The 22106-nt window shown below is 43.9% G+C and overlaps 1 protein-coding gene across 3 annotated transcripts in view; it reads right to left on the bottom strand.

Annotated features, from left to right (window-relative positions):
* Nucleotides 1-16814, bottom strand: part of PTPRA (protein tyrosine phosphatase receptor type A) — a 151796-nt gene extending 134982 nt beyond the window's left edge. For all 3 annotated transcript variants that reach the window (XM_045808019.2, XM_045808011.2, XM_045808028.2), the window contains exon 1: nt 16531-16814. The gene's annotated coding sequence lies outside the window, so the exon portion shown is untranslated. The remainder of the gene's footprint in view (nt 1-16530) is intronic.
* Between the last annotated feature and the right edge of the window lie 5292 nt (nt 16815-22106).

The following is a 22106-nucleotide window of genomic DNA, read 5'->3' as shown; positions in this document are numbered from 1 at the left end:
CCCTACAAATCATTAAAAGAAAAAAATGTTATTATATTCTTGACTTCATATTTTGGTTTTAATCAATACCTGTTGCCTAGCACTTCACTCAATGCAATGCAAATGCACTGAAATCTTAATAGAAATAAGACATGCTGGGGGGGGGCAGGCGTTGGGGGGCTCAGTCAGTTAAGCATCTGCCTTTGGCTCAGGTTATGATCCCGAGGTCCTGGAATGGAGCCTCACATCAGCTCCCTGCTCATCAGGCAGTCTGCTTTTCCCTCTCCCTCTGACCCTCCCTCCTGCTCATGTTCTCACTAGCGCTCGCTCTCACTCTCTCTCTCTCTCAAATGATAAATTTAGAAAAAAAAAAAAAAAAACTTAAAAAAAATTAAAAAAAAGAAATAAGACATGCTCATCAATAAATAATTGTCCTCAATAAACTACCAGGAAATTAGACATGAAAACAAGTAATTAAAATACACTGTGATCAATAGTACAGTTGCGGGGAGCCTCGGTGGCTCAGTCAGTTAGGCATCTGCCTTCGGCTGGGATGAAGTCCCGCATTGGGCTCCCTACTCAGCAAGGGGTCTGCTTCTCCCTCGCCCTCTGTGCTCTCTGTCAAATAAATAAATAAAATCTTCTTTAAAAAGAAAAACCAACATTTTATTTATTTATTTGACAGAGAGAGAGACAGCCAGTGAGAGAGGGAACCCAGGCAGGGGGAGTGGGAGAGGAAGAAGCAGGCTTCCAGTGGAGCAGGGAGCCCGATGTTGGGCTCAATCCTAGAACACTGGGATCACGCCCTGAGCTGAAGGCAGACGCTTAACGACTGAGCCACCCAGGTGACCCTAAATAAAATCTTCTAAAAAAAAAAAAAAAATAGTACAGTCGTTTTGCCAAAACTAAAAGAAGAAAAATATAATCTCTGGGTAAATTCAGGAAACTTCACTAAGTAGGTGACAGACCAGATGGGCCTAGAAGAATAATAGTATGGTTTAAGTTTTTGTTTAATGAATTCGATTTCAAGGAGAAAGATAAACTGAATCATATATGTACAATCCCTGGCAGTTAAGAGTGACAGTCACAAACTAGTAGCACAGTGTGTTATAAAAAGAATTGAATGTGAACTGTTTTAGATAGGCCATGGAACCTCCAGTGTGGTACAGAACCCAGTATTTCTACTTTTCTCATACACATCGCCTGCCTGGCCTCCAAAAACATATTTGAATTTGCAACCCCTGACTAAATGCCAAAGATAACAGGGATAAGAGGAGGAAAAAAAAGGCACCTCAAAAACCTTCGGAGTTTTAAGGGCATAATGGGGGTTTAAAGTTTCTTGTTTAAAACTATTTTCCAGTTTGGGAATCAGAAAATAAAACCTACAAAATGAAAAGATGAATAGGAAAAAGCAGGAAATAATAAAAAGACAGCTCTAGATGCTGAGCAAGGTTAGGCTCATTGAAGAGCTAAGTGAACTCACTTGCTGCCAAACTCAAGGTGCAAGTCACATGAATTTGTGCCTCAGCAAAATTACATATTACTACACATTTTGAACCACCAGCATCATTCTAAGAACATTTATCTGCATATGCTAATATGTGATTATACAATATGAACGTATAGATTATCACATTACATAGTAAGTGACTCGACAGAAATAAGCATAGGATTTATATACCTAGATCAGAGTCGGGCTGTCTGTAACGCAATGCTCACTGGAGGAGGTGACCCTCATATAAAGACTTATAATAAAAGAGGGAGATGGTTAGTCCAGCCAAAGGCAGAGGATCTGAAAGAATATAGCACAGTGGGCACAGGAAAAAGGTAAGATTAAAAGGCTAAGAGGGGTTGGACTGCAAAAGCTTGGTCTGATAAGCAGTTTGGATTTTACCCAGAGGATTTTAAACTGGAGAGTGCTGTGATTAGATAAGGAAGTTAAAAAAAGAGTACTCTTATAGCAATGTGATAAATGACCTGGAACAAGGAAGTAATAATGAATAGACATCTAGGGAAACTGCAGCAGTTATCTAAGTGAGAAAAAACCTGAACTAAGGGACAAAAGGGATGGAAGAAATTAGAAAAATTTGAGAAATATTGAAGGTAAAACAAGAATACATCACTAACCAGATGAACACCATCATCCAAGTTTCTGGTCTGGGTTACTGGGTTGTGCCACTCATCAAAATTGAGAATATAAAAATAACACATTTAAAGGGAAGATGAGGGCAGTTCTGAGCCTGTTGGTGCCTAGGAAACAGCCCAACGGAGATGAGCAGTAGTAGGCTGTTGGCTATCATCCAGTCTGTGCCGAGGACAAATTTTCTCCTCATTAGCAAGGAGCTGGAAGCTGAAATCATGGGCTTAGGCATGGGCCTCCAGGAAGATTATGTAGGATGAAACACAAGAGGCTGAGGATGGAAATATTTCGTAAGTCCAAGAGTGATCAGAGAAGAGGGGCTTAAGGGAACCCAGGAATGGCCACAGAGGTATAGAAAAACCAGGACACTCTGTCAAAGAATGCCTGGAAAGATAGTTCAGAGAGTAAATACATTTACACTTAATATTTACACAGTTCTTTTCCCTCTCTTTTCCCTCTCCCATCCCTTCTACATTTTCCCATTTCCTCCTTTACTGGGTAAATGACATTACAACTCTGGAAGAAAAAGATATGAACAACAAGAAGAGGTATATCAAACACACAGTACTAATACTTTCGGTTAAGTTTTAGGATATGTGGTTTTTACATGTGGGTAATTCAGATTCAGCTAGTGAAAAGCACTGGAAGCCTTAAGAGAGTCTGCTTTACTAAATTTGTAAGTTTAATTTCTCAGCATTGCTCAAGTGCTTAAGGAGATTCTGCTTGTTAAGGTGGCAACTCTGAACTATCAAGGACTAGTGCTTGACAGACTGAATGTATAAGTGTATTTTAAACATCCAAGGAAATGTAATTTACTAACAAAGGAATATGGAAGAATTTAATCTGTTAAACTTGAATAAACATTAATTAAACAGTGAGTACAAGTTATTGCTCTTATTTCTATACAAAAATTACAATGCTTATGGGGCACCTGGTTAAGCGTCTGACTTCAGCTCAGGTCATGATCTCGGGGGTCCTGGGATGGAGTCCAGCACCAGGCTCCCAGCTCAGTGGGGAGTTTGCTTGTCCTTCTCCCTATGCCCCTCCCCCTGTTCACGCCCTTCCTCTCTCTCAAATAAACAAAATCTTTTAAAAAAATTATAATGCTTACAAGTACAATAACAAGACTAAAGGAAAACTAAATTTTTTGACACTTAAATAAACTGAATATTAATTTAAACCCAAGTAATTTTAAGTAGTCCTTTCTGTGCACAAAAGCCCCACTCAGATGTTAAAAAAACAGATTAAGTGAGCTGCTGTTAACCACCACTTGCTCTACAATAGCCTTCAAAACAGAACCTTTGAAAACTAAGTGCAACTGAATAAATATTATTTAAGCAATCTCACCCACTAACACTAGAGAAAGAACTGAACTCCACATAACCCCCACCACTCCTTACCCAAAGGTAAGAACAGCACATCCCAATCTGCTTTAACACCCCTTTTCATAAACATAAAATGCTCATACCCTCCTTTAATGTTAGCTGAAATGTCAAACAAGAAACATTGTATGGGGGGGGCACCTGGGTGGCTCAGTCAGTTAAGCATCGGACTTGGTTTCAGCTCAGGTCATGATCTCAGGGTCATGAGATCAGGCCCCCAGATGGCTCCTCACTCAGTATGGAGGTCTGCTTAAGATTCTTTCCCCCCCCCTCTTGGGGCGCCTGGGTAGCGCAGTCGTTAAAGCGCCTGCCTTCGGCTCAGGGCGTGATCCTGGAGATCCGGGATCGAGTCCCACATCAGGCTCTTCCGCTATGAGCCTGCTTCTTCCTCTCCCACTCCCCCTGCTGTGTTCCCTCTCTCGCTGGCTGTCTCTCTGTCACATAAATAAATAAAATCTTTAAAAAAAAAAAAAAAAAAGATTCTTTCCCCCTGGGACGCCTGGGTGGCTCAGTTGGTTAAGCATCTGCCTTTGGCTCTGGTCATGATCCCAGGGTCCTGGTGTCCAGTCCTGCATCAGGGTCCTTGCTCCTCCGGGAGCCTGCTTCTCCCTCTGCCTGCCGCTCCCCCTGCTTGTGCGCTCCCTCTCCCTCTCTCTCTCTGGCAAATAAATAAATATATTAAAAAAAAAAAAAAAAGATTCTTTACCCCTCCCTCTCCCTCTGTCCTTCCCCCTGTTCATGTACACTCTCTCTCTCTCTCTCTCTCTCGCCCTCTCTAAGAATAAAATCTTTAAAAAAGGGGAGTGGGGGCACATGGGTGGTTCAGATGGTTAAGCGGCTAACTCTTGATTTCCGCTCAGGTCATGATCTCAGGGTCCTGGGATCAAACCCAGTGTCGGGCTCCACGATCAGTACAGAGTCTGTTTAAGGATTCTCTCTCTCCCTCTCCCTCTGCCCCCTCACCCCTATGTTGTCACACACACACACTCTCTCTCTAAAATCAATAAATAAATCTTAAAAAAAAATAAAGAAAGAAAAGAAACACATTGTATGGGTGTGTACTATTTCTGGAAGGTTTCACAAGTTTCACAGTACTTGGGGATGCCCCTGGAAAGGGGAACTTAGAAAATGGGGGAGAATTACCTTTTATTGTATATTTTTAGTACACAATAAAAATATTGGAATATTTTAACATACACATGTATTAATTATTCAAATGCATACATGATTTTAAATGAAGCCAAATTTTAAAATACAAACACTGACTAAAAAACATAAAACCAAGTTCTTTTCTTTTTTCAAAGAATGCTTTTTCAAACTTGCCTCCTCTCCACCAGACACCCACTATTGAAAATCACTGCCTTAGAGGTTCACTGCCAACAGCACTACTGTACAAACTACAAGAAAAAGAATCTTCTATGACTTCTGTCAACTAGTAGCAAAACCCTGGGCAGGCTAGCACCCCAGACTGAGAAAAGAGAGAAACACCAGCTGGAAGTCACTGTGAATTTAGCCCCTGTCAACATATATGCAGGTTTAGGCGGGTAGTAAGGAGCACTGGAGAGCAGAGGTCTCACAGAGAAAGCAGGCTGATGCACTGAATCAGGGACTGGCCTCCCTCCCTGATAGGTGGGTAAAGCATTCACATCACTGGAGACATGGAAAGGACCACCAGGAGAACAGAAGCATCCCTGTAAAAGCTCTGCCACCCCTCCCCCAGTTCCTTTTAGAACAGTTGAAGTCCTGGAACTATTCCACATTGCTCTGGTAACAGTACTGCTGATACATCAATGGAAGACATTTTCTTTATTAACGGGTAGTATTAATGTACTTACAGTATTATATTAAGCCGTTTCAAGTTCTTCCCACACACAGCAGCTCAGTTCATTAACAATCATCTCTCTTAAAAAGCCTGGGTTCTGGAAACCTACTAACATTTCTATTTCTTAAATCATACTTATTCACCTGGGCTGCCAGGATGGCGCAGTCAGTTAAGAGTCTGACTCTTGGTTTCGGCTTGGGTCATGATCTCAGGGTCATGAAATCAAGCCCTGTGTCAGGCTCCATGCTCATCACGGAGCCTCCTTGAGATTTTCTCTCCCTCTCCCTCTCGTGCACTCACGTGCACACTCAAAAAAGAAGTCATAATTATCCACCTATCTCCCTCCCCATCTCCATCCCCACTCCCCTGACCCCAAATCAGTCCAGAATGCCACCATTCCTGGCCAAATCTCCTCTAACAATCACCAAATCAGTCTCTATGCTCTATCCAGTTCATTCTCCACAGTAATGACAAACCTTCTGACTACAGACCAGCCAATCAATCCATGTGCACACCCCCAACAACTGTTCACCTATAAATATGATAAAGGTACTATACATGTGAACACTACAAAACATTCACTTTCAAATAACAGAATAATGATCACAATTATGGTTTTTATATGGGTAAGTATATGCTAAGTATAAAAACTGCTATCACTAATATATTATTAAACTTATCTTAAAAATATTAGTGTGGCCCATATAATTAAATATTTCTCACTATGCTTGAAAAACCTCATTCTAATACTTCATGACAGAGCAATCTAAAAGATGGTCTCAAGTCAATACTTGGTTTTAATGGCTATCATAGCCAAAAAGAAACATGGGTTCAAAAGGAAGGAACGCTATGGCAGTGCTTACTAAATCGTGATATTTATTTTTCCAACCCCAACCATTATGGATATGAATATCCAACCATATCCTACCCCAAACATTTTCCTTTAAATCTGACTGGCAAATGTTCACCTTCCCTGATGTAATTACTCTTGAAAACTAATCAGAAGACGGTATATTTTTTTATTTCTAACAAATGAATTTGAAACCCACTAAAACTATTCACTTGGAGTATTTTAACTTTTAGTATGGAAAATTTGAAGCATACACAAAAGAAGTGCAAACTCTATAATAAACTCTTTTATGCCTATTAACCAGCTTATGATAAAGTATCTATAAACGTTCAAGCACAATGAATTATTTTTCAGAGAGAAATACTTCAGTACTTACCTCTAAGAGAAAGGAATCTTTCAATATATTATCATACTTTAAAATAATTGTTTAGAAACCATCTAATGTACAGATGATATTCAAATTATTCCCAATGGTTTCATAAATTTTTTTTTTTTTTTTTTTTAGGGATTTCTGGGTGGCTCAGTTGGTTAAGTGTCTGCCTTCGGCTCAGGTCATGATCCCAGGGTCCTAGGATTGAGTTCCACATTGGGCTCCTTGCTCAGGGGGAGCCAGCTTCTCCCTCTGCCCGCTGCTCCCTTGCTTGTGCTCGCTTGCTCTAACGATAAATAAAATCTTTAAAAATATACATATGTCTTTTTTTAAAAAAGATTTAAGTAATCTCTATACCCCATGTGGGGCTTAAACTCACGACCCCAAGATCAAGATTCAGACACTCCCGAATGAGACAGCCAGGCGCCCCTCATAAATATCTTTTTACAGTTGGTTTGTATGAAACAGAATCTAAACAAGGTCTACGTATTAATTACACTGAGTGAATAGGTCTCTAGTCTTTTCTAATCTGTAATAATCCCTCCAATTTTTTGCATTTATGTGAAGCAACTGGGTTGGTTCTTCTACAGAATTTCTCACATTATGATTTTCTAACTACATTCTGTAAACATAGTTAGATCCAGAAGTTTAATTAAGACTCAGGTTTGATTTTGTAGGGGAGACAGTATTTCATGAATGGTGTTATATTTTTTCCTATTGTACCACACTAAAGGAATATAAGGTTTGGTTGTATCCACTTTGGAGATAACATAATTGATCAGAAGATTGTCAGCCTGATCCTTCTATTATTATAGAGTTCTCTAATGGCTTTAACAACCACTCATGATCAATGTCTAGGTCCTTTATTTCATTAGATCACCCAGATTTTTTTTTAGAAATACATTTGGAGATTTTTATCAGGTAACAAATTTATGTTTCCAAGTTTTTCATGTGTAAAATTATGAGAGTTTTTATAGGTGTAACAAAATAGCAATGAGATCATGAGTCATCAGGGAAATGCAAATCAAAACCACAATGAGATACCACTTCACACCCACTAAGACAGCTACAATGAAAAAGACAGAGGGGGCTAGGGCACCTGGGTGGCGCAGTCATTAAGCGTCTGCCTTTGGCTCAGGGCGTGATCCTGGCGTTCTGGGATCGAGCCCCACATCAGGCTCCTGTGCTAGGAGCCTGCTTCTTCCTCTCCCACTCCCCCTGCTTGTGTTCCCTCTCTCGCTGGCTGTCTCTGTCAAATAAATAAAACAAAATCTTTAAAAAAAAAAAAAAAAAAGACAGAGGGGGCGCTTGGCTGACTCAGATGGCGGACCCCACCGCTCTTGATCTTGGGGTTGTGAGTTCCAGCCACGCGACTCTTGATCTTCGGGTTTTGAGTTCCAGCCCCACACTGGCGTGGAGACTACTTAAAAAAAAAAAAAAGAGAGTAACAAGTGTTGCTGATGATATGGAGAAACTGGAGCCTTCGTGCATTGCTGCTGGGAACTGTAAAATGGTGCAGCTGCTTTAGAAAAGTTTTGGCAGCTCCTCTACAAGTTAAACAGTTATCACCATTTAACCCAGCAATTCCACTCCTAGGTATATACCCAAGAGAAATGAAAAGATATGTCCACACAGAAACATCTACATGTTCATAACGAAATTCACAAGAGGCAAAAAGGGGAAACAACCCAAATGTTCACTGATTAATGGATAACAAAACTGGTATATTCATACAATGGAACATTATATTATTGAGCTACAAAAAGCAATGAATTACTGATACATGCCACAACATGGATGAACCCCAAAAACATTACGCTAAGTAAAAGTCACACATTGAAGGATTCCATTTATATGATGTGTCCAGAACAGGCACATCCATAGACAGAAAGATAACTGACTGCCAGAGGCTAGGGGAAGGGCTGAATGGAGAATGAAGCTAATGGGTGCAGAATTTCTTCTTGGGATAACGAAAATGTTCGGAAATTAGATGGTGATGATGACTGCACAACTTCAAGAATATACTAAAAACCACTGAACAGTACATTTTAAAAGGGTGTATTTAAGATTTATTCATTTGAGAGAGACAGAGAGTGAGCACACTCACACGGCGGGGGCGGGGGGGGGGGGCCTCAATCTCATGACCCTGAGGTCATGAACTGAGCAGAAACCAAGAGTCAGACACTTAACCAACTGAGCCACCCAGGCGCCCCTAAAACGGTGACTTTATGATACGTAAACTATATTTCAATAAAGCTATTTTTTAATCACTAGGAAAAGGCTATTGCATAGCACATTTCTTTATAAGAAAAAAAGCAGTTATTTTTCAGTCACTGTTAAAATAACAACTTTACTTGAGACAGATTAAGGATATTAGTTTTTCAAATAATATTTGCCAAGTAGCACATACAGAAAAAGTCAAATTTTTTGTAAAAGAAAAATGCAAAAAAAGAAAGTGAAATGCATAACATCAATTTTACTACAAGATAGCCAACATATGATAACCTGCCTCAATAATCATTAAGTGGCAGTGAATGAATTTCATCCTTTTATTCGGTCAAAGCAGCTGTCAATAGTTTACATTTAGACAATGATTTAACATAGCAATGTTACTAAGGCAGTCATTTACTATTAAGAAAATGTCTTCTCCAGTACAACCTTCCTCCAGTAGCTCACAAAAGATGTGATTTTGGGGGAATTTAGTTATTAAAAGAAAATCTAGCAAATACTAACACATGATAGAAGCTTCTATACTTTTATAACTACATATATATAGCAAACCTCCCACACTGCAAAATTTGTCCCAATATTGTTCAAATCTTCAGCAACATTTTCTATTCATTGTACAAGAGTATTTGCTGAAAAAGGAATGCATTTTGGTTTCTTGACATATTGTTTTCCAGTCTTTTTTAAAGCAAGCCTTTTAGGGGGTGGGGTGCAACAGGAAGAACCTGTCAATGGTATGTGCCTTTCTGTCTTTCATAAGAACAAGAAACCTCAAAATATATACTTTAATCACTGGGTTAGTAAAATTATGTACAGCATCTGACTGAATAGCCTATGACTTTAAACATCACTGGAAAGAGAAAAATGCAGAGGTTCTCTTTATGCTCCATATGCTTAGTTTTCAAATGTCCTGGTACTAATGACAGCCTTGTATTTTATGATTTTATATCACAAGGTTCTACTTACTCTTAAAATAAGATTCCTAATAATGACCAAGGATGTAAATGCATGTTTCAAATAGGCTTCCTGATACTTTCTAATGTAATAAAAGCTGACGTATTTAAACTGATTTAATTGCTCAGCGACAGTTTGTAATAGGAGTTGAACAAGGGTCAGCTCTGCCGTTGTTTGCTTCTGCTTGCATTAGGATTTTCTTCAGTCACTGGTTTCTCTGCAGAAATTGTTTTAAGCCACTTGTCCATTTTGTGAAGGTTAGTTTAATTTAAAAAAAAACACTAGGTAATATAAACTGTTATCAATGTTGCAATACACTGAAAGGAAATGTATGACTATGGCTGTGCTTGCTCACTGCAGAACTCCCTTCTCTTCCTTCAGGACACCCAAAGTTCTACAGATAACACAGTGCACTGACTTACAGACCCAAGAAGATGCAGTGACAATCCCTAAATTTAATGTTTTACCATTTTTTAGATAAAAATAATAAAAAGCTCTAAAATTTCCCCCAGCATCCCAGTGAGTCATCTTATCTACCTCACTTTGAAAACTACCGCTCTAGATTGCAGGCATAGTGAACTTTTTACAACTGCAAATCAGATCAGTTCACTCTCCTCCTTATCATCCTATAATGGCTTAGCTCTGCCTTCAGGATGAAGTCCAAAATCCCAGCATGTTACATAGGGCCCTCAATTCTGGCTCCTGCATCTCTCTAGTCCAGTGGTTCTCAACCCTGGATGCATATGGGAAACACTTGGGGACTTAAAAATATTTATACATTCTCAGGTCCCACCCTAGACCAATTAAATCAAAATACCTGGGGGGTGGGGTATTTGCATCCCTGATTTTTTAAGTTTCCCAGGTGAATCTAAAGTGCAGTCAGCGTGAAGAACTACCCCTCTTAATCACCAACGTCTCAATTAGGCCTTGTTACTCCAAATGTGATCCACCCACCAGCAGCATCTGCCTCACCAGGGAGCTGGTTAGTAATGCAGAATCCCAAGTCCCACCCCAGACACACTGAATCAGGACTTGGCATTTTAACAAGGTCTCCAGATGGTTCATGTGAACATTCAAGTTAGAGAAGCAATGCCCTAAGGTACCAAACCCCTTCCCAGCTCAGGGCCTTCATAAGTATTGTCTAATACTGAACCTCTCTGGCATTAGCCCACAAATGGGAAAGGATAGACATCACATCCATGCTACTCTGGGATATCCCCAGCTTCTGGCACAATGTCTACTATTTTCAGTTGAACAGCATCTAGTCTCACGTTTCATATCTGTATGATCTTATCCTAAATTTCCAAAACGTTTCTGACCTATTAACCATGTCTTTCTTCAAAAATAAGTTGCCTTTAGATACATAACTGTTGGATACTATAAATTAAGCCTAATTCCAAGTACCAGTATATTTCAGTTGAATTAATAAAATCAAGTATTAGGTTGTGTTTGTAATAGCATTGGCTGGACTGTCAGACAACAGGGCCACATAAATTGTTGATGGTATTATAATTTAGTTCAACCTTTCCAGATAGCGATTTGGAACCGCAACTGTAACCTGACTCAGTGAACCCATTTTAGGGGCAAGAGTCCAAGAAAATAATCCAAAAGAAGTATTTGAGCAAGGGTGCTCAAAAGTACCATTTATGGGGCACCTAGCTGGCTCAGTCAGTAGAGCATGCAACTCTTGATCTCAGGGTTGTGAGTTCAAGCCCCACGGTAGATACAGAGATTACTTAAAAATACTTTTTTTTTATTTTATTTTTTTTATTTTTTTAAGGTGGTGGCGGGGTGGGGGGGAGCTTGTGCAGAGGAAGAGAGAGAATCTTAAGCAGGTTCCACTCCCACCATGTGAGCCTGACACAGGGCTTGATCCCCAACCCTGGTGCCCCAGTATCTTTTTTTTTTTTTTTAAGGTTTTATTTTGGGGGGTGGGCACCTGGGTGGCTCAGTCGGTTAAGCGCCTGACTCTTGGTTTCAGCTCAGGTCATGATCTCATGGGTGGACCAAGCCCTCCCTCTCCCTCTGCCCCTTCCCCCGTCCCTGCTCATGCCAGTACATGCTCACTCTCTCTCCCAAATAAATCTTAACAAAAAAGTATAATAGTAAAAAGGATAAAGGAAAAAATTTAAAAGATTGCACAAACTAGTTATCAATGCACAGATTACTATTCTGTGATTTAAATGAGAAACATAAATGAGTAAATAAAAAATATGTTATTCAAGAATACAACAATCATATCCTGTATATACTGATTATAAATATTTTTTAAAAAAGTATGCCTGTATACTGACACAAACAGATGTGAATTTAAAGTAAATATAGGGGGGCGCCTGGGGGGCGCAGTCGTTAAGCATCTGCCTTTGGCTCAGAGCGTGATCCCTGCGTTCTGGGATCGAGCCCCACATCAGGCTTCTCCGCTAGGAGCCTGCTTCTTCCTCTCCGATTCCCCCTGCTTGTGTTCTCTCTCTCTGTCAAAATAAATAAATAAAATCTTTAAAAAATAATAAAATAAAGTAAATATAGGGGCACCTGCCTGGCTCAGTTGGTAGAGCATGTGACTCTCAATCTCAAGGTCTGCGAGTTCAAGCCCCACCTTGGGTGTGGAGCCTACTTAAAAATAAATAAATATAGTTTGGACAGGAGGATGGGCTAAATAGGTGAGAGGGATTAGGGAGTACACTTGTGATGTATGGAATCACTATACTGTACACCTGAAACTATTGTAACATTGTATGTCAACTGGTATTAAAACTTTAAAAATAAAGCAAATATAGTTTTACACTTAGTAAACTCTCTTTTCTATAGAGAATATATATACATATATCTATGTATATATATATATATATTTTTTTAAGTAAACTCTACATCTAACGTGGGACTTGAACTCATGACCCAAGATCAAGGGTTTCACGCTTTACTGACTAAGCCACCCAACTGTCCCTACAGAGAATATATGAAAACAAATTCTGGGGCACCTGGTGGCTCCAATGGTTAAGCATTAGACTCTCGGTTTTAGCTCAGGTCATGGTCTCAGGGTCATGAGATCGAGCCCCATGTCAGGCTCCACGATCAGCATGGAGTCTGCTTGAGAGTCTCTCTCCCTCTCCCTCTGCCCCGTGTGCTTGCATTCTCTTTCTCTAAAATAAGTAAATCTTTTTACAAAATAAATACGTAAAAATAAAACATATTTTAATGCTGGGTTATTTATGGGTTTGCTGTTCAGTTTTATTAAGTTAGTGTTATATAGTGCTATTTTTGTTGTACTCAGACTCACTAAAAAGACATTTCTTCAGCTCTGGTATTTGGGAACATTTATTAGTTACTGCATTAGAAGTAGAAAGACAAGATCTGTATTTGGCCAGCTTCCTGCTTATAACTCATATTCAAACTTCACCTGCATCTCTTTTTCCACATGAAGGTGGAGAAAAATAATGCAACAATGTTTACAGATCGACTGAGTGCCTCCAATGAAAAGTGCTGGGCAAATACAAATATCAGAACTGCTTAAAAAACAACCACTACCCACACGGACAAGTCACACAAGTCACTTATCCTTCTGAACCTATTGTCTCCCTTTGTAAACTGAAAGAAATCAGTTAAAATCACATGAGAGGAGATTAGGTGAGGGAAAAGTAGGCGTATGATATCTGAAAAAGCATCCCAGGCAATCCTGATGTACCCTCTGATGATGATCCACTGAGTCCCATTCACATTTTTTGGGAGGAGAATGATCAAGTTAGTACAAACACCTTTTTTTTTTTTTAAGTTAGTACAAACACCTTGAAAGGGTGGTGATTTGGCTATATGTCTGAAAATTTTAAATGCACATATATCCTTTAACCCAGTAATTCCATTTTTAGAAATATATTGTTCAGTTAACTTTACACATGAGCTCCTTACAAAGTACTATGTACAAAAACATCCATCTTAACACTGTAATAGAAAAACTTAAATGTGGTTTAACCTGAAGACTAATTACAAATTACAGCGCAACCACACAATGAAAAAAGTAAAAAATGTCAAAAGAAAGAATTAACAGCTTTATATCTACTAATATGGAATGATTTCCTAAATACATTAAAAAGGAAAAAGGTGTGACTGATATGTACCATGCGGGGAGGAATATGGATAGGTAGACACATGTTTATAAAGAAACAGTGTTTATGTAAGGCCACAGAAACTGGAAACTTCAGTCATCTCTGGAGAGTTCAGGGTAGGAGGGAGACTTATTTTCCTCTATGTTCCCTTTTATACTGCTGGAGTGTTTTCTCCTCTTCTTCTTCTTCTTCTTCTTTTTTTTTTTTCTTTTCTTTTCTGCTGGAGTGTTTTCTCACATGTATTTATCTTTTCCTAAAACTGAGGATTCTCTCTAGGCCTCCCTCTGAGTCTAAGAGGCTATGATTCCACCCCTGCAGGGCCTGAGCATTGCCTCCAAATTGCAGGGGCATCAGCTTCTGGTCCCACACTGCCCCGAAATGACCTTTCCAAAGTTTACTCAGCCCAGAGTCCCTGACTTTAAAATCATCCAGTGGCTCTCCACTGCCCAAACTCGAGACAGCCCTGCAAACTCACCCTAATTTCATCTCCCACCCTTCTCCCCTCTACCCAATCCAGTTGTTTTAATCTCTCCCTGTTCCCCAAGGACAATGGACTCCTTCCACTTCCAAGACCTCACGTGCTGCTCCTTCTTTCCTATATCCTATCTAGTCTACCACACACAAACTCGTATGCAACCTCCGTGACCCAAAGGCCCCCTCCCAGGAAAGGAATGCTCTCTATACAGCCTGACAGATGTTCTGCAACTAGACTGCCAAGATTCAAATCCTGAATATTCCCTCATGTGCCCCCTATATGGCCTCGGTTTCCACCCTTGTCAAACAGGAAAAAGCCCCTACTTGACTGTTGAAAGGATTAAATAAGATAATTCATGGAATGAATTTATTACACAGTCTCTCACAAGGCAAATAAAAGACAATAGATATTATCATTATCACATTCTCAGAGCACTTGTGAGGTATTTGTATCCACCTGCCCTGTATTAGACTGTGAGCTCCTAAAAGGTAAAGATTGGACTTCCTTGCTTTAATTTTGTATCCCAAGCACTTCACCTGGCAAATAGAAGGCACATGAACGCCTTTACTTAAAAGACATGATTAGCCTTTCCGGGTTCTGAATTTCATCCAGATGGTAAACAAGTGGCTAAAAGGTACCCAGTAAACAACCTCCTGGATCCCACATGCTTTAGAATGCATATATTATTAGCCAGGCCGCTTGGGGCAGGCAGAGGTGAAAAGAGACCATGGGGGCTTTGAGCTTTCAGAGACAGTCAAGCAGACTGGAGACCATCGTGCCGGTTCCTGCCTGCTAACTACTTATGGGGACTGGGTGAGATGGACACTGGGAGATGGGCAATCTGAGATACTAAACATCCAAGATGTGCCAAAGACTCTGCAAGCAGGCCTTCAGGAAACACTCAGCAAAAGATTCTCTTAGCAAGTGGGTACCTGGAAGTAAACAGACAAGAGACATACAGGGGAAGAGATGGGATACGACCTACAAGACAACAGATAGGAAGAATCCTCTTAGCATGGGAAATGGAAAGGTAAACAAGACACAGCTCCTGGCCTCAAGAAGCTTCTCAGATGAGAAGGTCTTTAAAGACAGAGCTAGAGCTTCGCAGATAATGGCAGGGGAGGAAAGAGCAAAGGCATGTGAAGAGGCAGTCAAGCAGTTCCAAATGGCTGGGGATGAGGGAAAGGAGAATCGAAGGATTAAGCTAAAAGTAAATTGAGGCAAGATCATCCAGGGCCTTGTATGACTTGATAAGACATTTTGGGCTTCATCCCACGGGAAAAGGAGAGCGAGGAGTTTTTAAGTAAACAAGTGACAGCATCAGATCTGTGTTTTTTGAAGGAGTGGCCAGGCAGGAAGATGTTCGCCCATCTTCCACCCTCAGTTCTCTCCTCGCCCACCATCTTCTGGTTCTAGGCTGCCTTAACAGCAAGCAGGTGGCAAATGAAGACATCTCCTGGGAGATGTGACTGGTTCTAGAGCACAAATCCCTACCCTGGGTAAAGGTTTCTGAAGGCATTTACCTGCCTAGGGAGGTCTTGAACATTTCTCTTTTCCAGTCTTACAAACATCATCACTGAGCTCAAAACAAACAAACAAAAACCCTCAGCCCTGCCATTATTATTTTTATCTTCAGGAAATACAATTAGGAACGAATTTTCCAAAAAACAATATTCTTTATTTTATTTACCAAAAGTAAAAAGTAAGGGGATCTGCATTCCCAACTGGCTCATTTTGATTTCTGGGCAGCTCTGAGCCCCTATTTCCCTTCTTAGGCAGCCTCGACAGTTGGGAGTGGGCGGAAAAGAGAGGGACCTGGGCCAGGGGCCGCGGGGGGGGGGGTTAAGGCAAAGAAAAGTTGGTCTCCGCAAGAGCAAATTTTCTCATGCCAGGAGTGCTCTTCTTTCTTTCCATTAAATGGACCCAAGCAAATTCTGTTCTGTTTCAAGTTTCTTCTCTCAGAATGAACTATGGCAGCGCCCTGGCCTGGCCCCAAGAGGACGCACGCAAAGTTCCCGGGCAGTCGAGAGGGGTCGGCGCCCTGTCCGGCACGTTTCCGGGGACCCCCCCTACGGACAGCGCAAGGACGCGGGGTCCGACTGGAGCCGCCTGATGGGTTCTGCCCGGAAAAGAGGGCCTGGGGCTCCGGCCGGTGACCCCTCCCACCCGCGCCCGGGAGCCGCCCCCCCTTGCGGAGCCCACCCGGGCGGCGGCGGGGCCGCGAGCACTCACCGAGTCCGGCGCTGGGCGGGACCGCTGGGAACGAGGACGGCGGCTCCGCCTCGGCTCCGCGGCGGCGTCTCGGCCCGCCACACGCCCTCAGGGCCGCCGCCCGGCCCGCGGCTCGGAGCTCCGCGGCGGCGGCGGCGGCCTCGCCTCCATGGCGAGGGGAAGCGGCTGAGGGGTGACTGGGCGGGCGGCGGTGATGGCGGCCGCGGCCCGGGGTCCGAGCTGGATGGCGCGCGCGCCTCTCTGTCAGCGCCGCACTCGCCGCAGCCTCGCTCCCGACCCGGCCTTGGCTGTAAGGTGCGTCCTCATTGGCGGTTCAGAGACGGGCGCTGGTTGGCCCACACCGAAAGGGCGTCTCCCGGCCCTCGCGGGCTCCGCCCTTGCGCGCCTCCGAGCGCTCGTTCGCACGCTCGCCTGGGGCGCTGAGCCGCGTCTCACGGTCTCTTAGGCTGAGGAGCTGCCTGGGAGGTGGGCCTGCGCCCGGCGAGCCCCGGAACCTTGGGCAAGCGAGACCCGGGAGCACTGACCACGCGTACACCAACGCCTTCCGCCTCTCTACAGCCCCAGACTCCTGGACGTGGGCCTTCTTCCCAGTTTACAGATGAGGAAACTGAGGCCAAAAACGAATTACACCAGTGTCTAGAGACCAGGACCGCCTAGAGCTCAAAAGCTGTCTTTCCACCCCTCTCTCCAAATGTATTCCATTCCGCTCCCCGCCCCCCCCGATTGCTGCAAGGTATTCAAAGGACGTACGTAGGCTCTCTTGGGAAGAGGAACCTGCGAAGCCCCTAGAACGGACCTCCCCTAGAACGGACCTGGCACCGTAGGTATCGTCTTAAGTCAAGTCAGCTCACGCCATCCCCACCCAAGCCCCAGGGAAATCTCTCCCGCTTTCTAGATGCGCGTACCGAGGCCTGGCTTCCCACCGAGCCGAGTAGAAATACGACACATGGTGCTCTGCGGTGGGGGTGTTGTTTGCGATAGGATAGGGGGGAGGGGAGGTTCAAAACGCGGAAAGGACTGGAGATGCGTCCGGTCCCTGGCGCCGGGGTCGGGGTTGGGCGCGGACCTCTTCCCCAGGGCTCCCTGCCCCTCGTGTGGAGCCCGAAAGCTATCCGTACGTCTGTCCGGCAGCTGCAGGTTCGCAGGATACCGGCCGTGGGCGTCCGTGGCTGAAGGCCGGTTACACGGTCATGGTGGGTGGCGGGTGACACACTCTCCTGGTTGTGGCCCCCACACGCGGTCCCCCGGACGCTCAGGGCGGGTGGTTGGGCGTGCAGACTGGAGACAGATTGCACAGCAGTGTGCAAGCAGAGCCTGCTAGGGGAGCCTCAATCCCGGACGCCTTGTCTGCGCCGCCTGCGGAGGGTGGCGCGCCCCAGGCGAAGAGTCAGTGGCCGGCGGCAACTCTTCTTCATGACAAGGGGTGCCGTGCAGAAGGACCACATCGGCAACTATTTCCTCCGGGTTGGTGCCCCTATCACCTTCAGTCTCCACCACCGCCTGCGGTGGGGGCGCCATTTAGGACTCAATGCACTCTCCCTTCTCATTTGTGGAATAAATGAGTGTGTGCTGACCTGAGCCAAGGCCTGGAAATACAGGCAGCGGTGGGCCTCTCTCAGGCTGGCCCCTCCCAGGCAGGGAAGTTCCTTCTCTAGCTGGAGTTGTGTCTCTTGCTCTCAGCAGCGCCAGAGGGGTCAAATCCCAGGGGCCTCTGCCGGATAAACACCCTAGCCCAGAGGCCACATGCCCAGTCTCTTGTTAGACCCCAAGGGCAGCCAGTGAGGGCAGGTTCTTCCACACGTTTCCCAGATAGTTCCAACTCAATCTGTCTGCACACCAAAAGGAAAACGGAAAAGCCTGAACTCAAAGCGTTTAGGGACCCTGAAGAAAAATGACTATGTGCAGGAGGTACCTGGGTACCTAGGGTAGCAGTGGCACCTTAAGACCAAACTCCACCAGCTAGTTTTATTTACATCTGCCCTATTATCTCTTAGTATGCTTCTTTTGGTTGATTTCTTTCTTTATAGTTTTACTTGCAATACCATAAAAAGGTTTGACATGCTACTTACATGCTCTAACATATGTGAAAATAACTATTAAGATAAAAAGTGTTGGGGCACCTGGCTGGCTCAGTGGGTAGAGCGTAGGACACCTGATCTCAGGGGGGGTGAGTCTGAGCCCCATGCTGGGGGTAGAGTTTACTTAAGAAATAATATAAAAAGTGTTCATTCTCAAGATCATCTGAAAGGCGCACACACACACACACACACCCCGTGTGCACATGCACACATGATGTGGCCACACTTGGGAGAACACTGCAGGTTGGGTGTGGGAGTCAGAGAGCCCTGGGGTTCAAGCCATTGGCTGGGTGACCTAAATCTCCCTCTGCTACTCTTCCTGGAACCTCCCAGTCTCTGGACTGAGAATTAGAAGCATGTACAGCTTGGCAAGTAACCCATTCTCAGGAAATGCAGTTCCTTCCCTTCATGAGACAGAGGCACTGTGGTCAGAGCATTTGTGGTGTGTGTATAGAGGTGAGAGAACCTCAGACCTAGGAGAAGCAGGGTCTTGGGTACCCCATCCTGGAGCCTCTGGGAAGGAGAGTTCAGCTCGGTAACCAGTTTCCAGTGGGAGAGAACAGAGTCCCATCCCCGTCTGCTCATGTGTAGAGAGCTGCCCAGACTCTCCACCCCACCCCACCAGATGCCCAGGGTTTCCACACTTTTGCCCCATCACCACAGGGCAAAAGGGCTGTCTTTGAAGAGGACAGGATAAGAGAGGAAGACCCAGAGAGGGAGGGGAGGCGGGCTTCCTGTACTCAGGCCCACCCACATGAGAGGCTAACGCCCTGCTCCCATTCCTGTTTTAGGTTCAGCTCCCTGGAGCATATACCTACAGGTAGGCATTTGTGAGTCACGCCACAGGTGCCCCAAGGAGTCACAGAGTTCACGAGAAAAGGACTGGACTGAAGAGCTGGAGGATGAGGGTAAAGGACTCCCATTTCATTAGGTAAATCACTTCCCCTCTCTGGGCCTCCTTTGTCCATCTAGTAAATGGAACAATGAATCATTCGCTCAACAAATAGTACAAACCATGTGCTGGACACAGCAGGGAACAAGACAGAAAAGGTCGCTGCTCTCAGGAATTTACATTCTGGATGGGGAGACAGACAATAAACAAACAAGTAAAAAGAAAATTTCCTAAATGCTGTAATGAAAATAAATCAAGACAGTAAGAAAGTTGGAGTAAATGAGAGCCAAGTGCCTTTCCAGGCCACCGTTCTATTTCCAAGGGTCATTTGCTGGAGCTTTGTACCTAAAACAGATTGCAGCCCCCTTTTACTGACTCTCACTCCAGGGCTGTTATTGATATCCTAAACTAGAAGAAACGTTCCCAAATTTTCTGCCCCCAGGCCCAAAACCCTTGTCCTTGGCTCTAGTCACTGAAATTCTGAAGTAGTTAGAGGGAAGTGCAGAGGACTGCAACTTAGTTTGAAGTGCATCAAAAATAAGGTGGTTAAGGAAGATGGATAGAGGGATGGAGAGGAGTGTGATAAAGTAAGTATAGTAAAATGCTAATGGCAGAATCCAGGTGGTGGGTATACAGGTGTTCACTGTAAAATTCTTTCAACTTAACTGTTTGAAAGTTTTCGTGATAAAATGTTGCGGGGAAAATTGGGGTTTAACTTTACAAAAAAGTACACCAAACTGCCTTTAATTTTCAGACAGCTCTCCCATTGGACAATTCTGGTGCTTCTCCACCTGCATACACACTTTTTATGAAGTTGTAATCACTTAACTTGTAGGTCATCATTTTTTCTCACGTATTTCTAAAACTTCCTACGTCCAGTGCTTAATGTTTGCACACATATGGGGCATATGACTTTGGCGGTGCAGACTTTTTATTGTATACAATCTCAAAGCAGTGCTCAGGCCCCCTTTCCATAGAGGGCACATTGGGTTGTATAGTCCCAACCCTTTTTCACTGAGAACAGCTAGAAAAACTGGAGATAACATTTTTAAAAGGCATCAAAGAGCTGCCTGGGCAGTGAGGAGTTGTGAAACTAAGGTTGGGGAGGAAAAGAGCCCCAAACTACGAGCCTAGTATTGGAATCTCTCTTCCTCTCCCTGGAGGTCTTCTGAGATAGAAGGCTGGTGGGCTGTGCCTATCTGTGATTCCAAAAACTGGCCACACTGCCAATTCTACACACTCTTCCAGAGCCTGACCTCTCCCCTACCAAGAGATGGAGTTGATCTCCCCTTGAAGTGGGGTGGGACTGCCCTGACCAACAGAATGTGACAGGTATTGAGTGGCCCTGTGCAACTTCCAAAGCTAGATTAGGGAAGGCAGTACAGCTCTGCCTGGTTCTCTTGGGATGCTGCCCTTGGAAACTGGCCGCCATGCTGTGAGCTCTGCGGGGTTGTAGCTGTCCTGGCCGACAGCCCCAGCTAAGGTTCCAGTCAACAACTAGCTTCAGCTGCGAGACTTGTGAGTTGCCAATCCTTCAGATGATTTCTGCCCCCAGCTATCAAGTCACCCCCCCACCTTTGAGTCTTCTAGCTGATATCCCAAATATTGTGGAGCAGAAACAAACCACCATTTTATACTGTCCAGATTCTTGACCATGTAGTAAGAGGTGAGCATAATAAATGGCAGTTTTACAATGTGATGTATATCCCCTTGGAAGATATTCGAAGTTTCAAATGCAAAGTTACAAAGCAGGTGAGGAAGAAGAAAAAGAAACAGCTTAACAGGCCCTTAGCCTCTCTTTTCAAGCACTCATTTCAAGTCAACTCTAGAGGCATTAAGAGGGGAAAGCCACAAGCTCCAGGGAGGCCTGCCCTCCCTCTGGGCTTTGGTTTCCTCCTTTGTCCTCCTTCTAGACTAAGGGCGCAATAAGAGGAAAAGGAAATGCCCTCAGTGTTGGGTGGGGGCACTGGGCCATGAAGTTCACGTAACCAGAGCGTACGCTGAAGGCCAGAGACGGGGTCTGCAGGGCCAAGAAGGCACTGCTGCTGACGGGGGATGGAGCCTCTGTTCGGGGTCAGGTAGAGCCAGGGGTCTCTAGTTTGTAGCTCTTTCTTGGCAGAACTGAGATGTTCCACCCTCCTTTTCTCTTCAGCCCCGAGACCACGCGGGAGTTGCTCACCACTATTAGGTGGGTGTGGTCTGTGAAGGTTCCTCCTCTAACCCTCCAACACGCTGGCCACACACTCACTGGTCCTCCGACCCTTACTGTAGTGTGAACGGGGGCCTTGCCTCAGGCTCCTCCGCTCAGAGGGCCCGATTTCAGTCATCTATCTTCTGTCACAAGAGCTGAGAAGAAGCTCTAAGACCCCCAAAAGTACAAACGGGTTTCAAATCCCAGTTTTGCCACATACTCACTTCATACCATACCTCCTCAGTCCTCAATCTCCTCTTCTGTAAAATGGGGTGATGTTATCTGTTCACAGGGCTGTCGTCTTGTGGAATAAATAAAATAGCAATGGTGAAGTGTTCAGCATGGTTCTTATGTGTATGTGTATAATGCTTTTCAGATTGGCTCTTGATGGGCTGCTGCTTGAGTTTTGCACAGC

Source organism: Ursus americanus, chromosome 22, assembly GCF_024610735.1.
Source record: "Ursus americanus isolate L20-20 chromosome 22, mUrsAme1.1.p, whole genome shotgun sequence".
Classification (NCBI taxonomy): domain Eukaryota; kingdom Metazoa; phylum Chordata; class Mammalia; order Carnivora; family Ursidae; genus Ursus; species Ursus americanus.
Note: the sequence above shows the minus strand (reverse complement) of the source record. Positions and strands in the feature narration are given on the sequence as shown.